Here is a 4698-nt window from a genome sequence, read left to right on the forward strand (position 1 = left end):
AATATATCACCTTCTCACATAGATTTTTTATTATTATTTTAATGTGAGCTCAAGTGGATTATTTCATTTCTTGTGCTATCATTGGTGTGTCGTGAGAAATCCCCATATAGATATATAGAAATCCTTTCTCCTAATCGTTGGTTAATTTTATTTGATAGATGATTATTAAGTCTATCATATTAGTACTCGATTCTAATTTTTCTTTTTAAGGTTCAAATAATTTTATGGGTGACGAAGGATTTTGAATTTAAGCTTGTGGAATCCACATATTGGATGCGATGTCACAAGCAATAAGCATAATGGATTAGCACTTAACCACTAAATGGGTTCCACCTTGAAAATGCTTAATTATGGTTTTTAATCAACTTGATTTGTTGTATCTACTATTCTAGAAGAATATCTTTTTGGCAATGGGCGGTGCTTTCCTTAGGTGACATTCTTAGTAATTTTATGGTAAAGAATACTATTATCTCATCACACCACGTGTTGCTTCCTATCAAAGAGAAATCATTTGAATATTGGTGACAAATTTGGCTCTTTTTTATTTGGGTACCCTTTTTGTTTTTTGGTAGAATTTTGGGTATCCTTTGAGTACATGAAAAATGAACTCTATTCGGGAGTTTGCATCGTGTGCTCAGACATATGGGGAGTGAAATGACCATCCTACCCCCATGAAATGCATCAATGGGCACCTCACTTGATGCCCCTGTGTGCTCTCCCATTGGTCCTCATGTGTGTGCAAGAGATGCACTTTGAGACAGAGAACACTTATCTTTTAGTATAATACATTTTTTTCTTCAATGAGGGCAAATCTTATCATTTCACAAGTTTATTCGAAAAATATGCAACTTTTAATAATGGTTCAATGATAAATTATTTTTAAATTATTTTAAAAAATAAATGGAAATTATCCCAATATTCGCAATGTAATGGTGGATTGCACTTGACCACCTTCTCATATCTCAGATCCCTTGACAAATTTGTGGATGCCCTTCATGGGCTTAAAAAACAGTAGGTCTAACAACCAATCAAATGAGGGGGAAATGGCATTTTAGGGTTCTTTTGATAAATATTCCATTTGTTTTGACTTCTTTAATTGTTCTGAACTTGAGTTGTAGCTACCGCTTCATGGTTTCATGATTCTTAACATCCAATAATTGTTTTGACTTCCAATTGAGGATCAGGGATTTAGTAATCGGAATCGGTCTCATTCTGATTCTGATTTCGCTTTGACACGGTCGAATCGGCCTAAATCGAGAGCTCCCCCCCCCATCCGACATCCCACATCCCACATCCCACTGGTCCTTTTTTTGGATCGGTTGTAGAATCAACATATTACGTGATAAAAAGAAGGAAAAAAAAAAAAAAATACTCTTCTCTCTTAGCAATTCTATTTCCCTCTCCCTCGGTTTTTTCTGTAAGTTTACGGGTTTTTTTTTCTTTCTATCGTGAGAAAATTCCACGATAAAAAATTGTGAATTTGAATCTAATTGATTCTGATTTAATTCGATTAAAATATATGATCCAATTCTGATTCCTTAAACCATGATTTGGACTAGACACAATACCTAAGTAGTGTTATTAGAAAAAATAATCCATTTTTTCAATATACCATACTTGGAATTCAACTTTTTCAAGAAAAGGGTTGACAAGAAAACAGTTTAAATTGGTTACAAGTCAACATCCACCAGCAGTGTTTGGTTATGGTTTGGCCTCAAACATTAATCTATTTCTTGTTGGAAAACAAACTTAAAATAAATTGGTGGGTTGCATGAGGTACCAAGCACGCTAAGGTGTTCTTGAGAAAGTAGTTCCAAATCATGTGCTTCTTGCACACATTCACTCTCAGTTTCAGGTCGGGTCAGGTCGGGTTGAGTCTTAATTCGTTTTGATCCAACTCGCCAACTTCTGGTTCTGAATCGCAGCAACTCTATCATCCTTGCTAAGGGTGTCAATGGGTTTGGTTTCCGTTATTCAGTTTGGTTCAAGGTACAAAATATAGAAATCAAAATCAAACCAACTTCATTTGTTTCAATTTGGTATTTATTTGATTTAGGTCATTTTTCGGTGTTTGGGCTAACTTTTTATATTTTCACCAACAAAAAAAAACAACTTTATTTGTTAGGATCTTAATTGACCGAACTTTTTCCAAAGATTAAGACGGAATAGAATTTATCATCTACATTGATTGAAATATTAAAAAGGAATTAAATTTTACTAAGTTCCTTATTTGGTAACTTTTTCCTTATTGTAGGACGGTTTTGTCTCTGCAAACAATCTGACAAAAGTCTGAGAACGTGTGACTGTAACCTATTCTCCATTGATAGTGAAGCCTATCTCATCTTACCATGGACTTAGGTAATCTTGTCTAACCACATAAATCCTTGTATGCATTGTGTGGCTATAACTTATTCTCCATTGATAGTGAAGCAGATCTCATCTTACCATGGATATAAGCAATCTGACCGAACCACATAAATCCTTGTATGCATTGTGTGATTGTTTGTTTACGATTTTCATTCTTTTCTGCATTGTTTTAGGTTCTCGATTTTCTACACTTCGCTCTGTTGCAAGTTAATCTCTCAACCTTGCAACCAATGGCCATTTTAAATCTCAACCCATTCAAACCTGAACCTTTCTACACAACACTGCTTCCTTGTTCTTCATGAAGAAGTCACTCTTCCACATCTTCTCAAGAAGCACCTTAAAAGCCTGAACATTCCATCCAAGATTTGGAAATGCAACTTGATTGCTTTGTGGAGATCTTAATGAAATCTTCATTAATCTCACAATCTAGAAGGAGAACAAATAAACCGATGCTCATCTTCAATTGGGTCTGAACTTTCCTTTGGATTCCTGGTCTTATTCGATTCAAATCTCAGGTTATACTTTCTCCTGGTCCAATCTGCATCAAAGAAAGAACAGAATTGAAGAAAAATTAGATCAATGTTTTGGCCTTTCAAAACTGACTGCAAAGGTTTCTAGATTCTCAACTCTCTTTCTCAATTAATGGTGCATTTTCTGATCATCTCCTACTCTTGATGAATACTGAAGGTCTACCTTATAAAAGGAAACAATTCAGATTTAAAGCATTTTGAACTATTGAGCCATCTTTTTATCCCCACAATACCAGATGCTTTGGAGCTCCTTCACTCATTTTCCCTCTCCAAGCTCTCTGTCCTCTTTGTTAGGGGAGAAATTAAGATCATTATCTCACACTCTCTAGCTATCTGGAATATATCACTACAAACTTGGGGGTTCAACCCAAAAGCTTAAGCTGTGAAATATAGAGTTAAGAGGTTGTTCATATACAGAGGAATCCACGTCATTAAATTAAAAGAGAAAAAAAAAAATCTTGTGTGCGGGCATGTACAACCGATTAAGAGGAATCAAGATTGCAACAATAGCCTCAGCTTCACTTCTCATAAAAAGTCTATGAATCAAATCATGCTTCCAAGACTTTTGATTAGAATCATTAAGATCTGCAACAACATAAACAGAACAATCATCAAGCCCAAAGGAACTAGTAGCAAAGTTCTCCAGGCTTGGAACCCATTCAGAATCGCAAATAGGAATGCAATTGCCATCACCAACAGACTATCTCAACCCCTCACTAAGCAGCTGGTATACATGGAGAATGCTTCTCCAAGCCCAAGAAGGCTTGCTACCTAGTTGAGCATTAAGGAAGTTTGAATTAGGATAGTAGATACTCTTGATCAGCTAAGCCCAGGTGAATCAGTATTAGTAAGGAGCTTCCAAGGAAGTTAAGCAAGATAAAAGCTTGGTTCTGAAAGCGCAAATCCCTAAACCCCATACCTCCACAAAGCTTGCTAGTACACAGAAATATACGTAATTTGAATAAAACTATCAAATTTTGAATAGTACTTCTGTTTTACATTAATAAATGTATCTTTTAACCAAGGATTAAAGAATCAGATTGGCTGAATCAGTCAATTCGGATAGAAATCAATCGAGGACAATCCCGATTCGGGCTGATCTGGCTCGGCCAGGACAGACTTTGATCCACATTCTATATCCTTGATCCTTGCTTTTAATTGAATGTGCCAACTAACTGGGCTTGTTGTAGCCATAGATTGGGTTTGGCTCCCAAGTGATGGCTGTTTCATGCAACAGTAAAAAAAAATCTCTTTAATAGCTGAAAAATATGAATAAATTTGCTGTACTACTACTTTTTACTAAATTTCTCATTTCCTTGGAAAATTTTTAATTAGAAATAATAATATTGAATGTTCAAAATTGATTTTTTTTTTTCCAATATCCAAATCGATTACTAATCATAGATTGCAGCAGTCACAGGATTATTACAGGTGATGAAATCATCTTTAGTTGGGTTGTAATCTCACCTTTTGAAATGCTATTTTGACATTACAGAGAACAGCATGGATGCTCTAGCTGAATAAAATTGGAAGTTTCCATCTTTTGTAGGCTGCATGGAAGACAGAATTATGGACACAGGAAAAGGGATAATGGAGCCAACTTGATGAAAGCGGGTAATGCAGCTAACTGGACAAATCATATGAACTTGAAAGAATGGATGACAGAGGTTGGAAGGAATTACATCAATCACTAATCTTCTGTACAGTTAACTGAAACTATTCCACCAGATCACAATACAAAATTCAGTTGGAATAGAATCCACACCCAAGCCTACTCATTAAAATATAATTGACAGAGAGG

This window comes from Telopea speciosissima, chromosome 5 (genome assembly GCF_018873765.1).
Source record: "Telopea speciosissima isolate NSW1024214 ecotype Mountain lineage chromosome 5, Tspe_v1, whole genome shotgun sequence".
Lineage (NCBI taxonomy): Eukaryota > Viridiplantae > Streptophyta > Magnoliopsida > Proteales > Proteaceae > Telopea > Telopea speciosissima.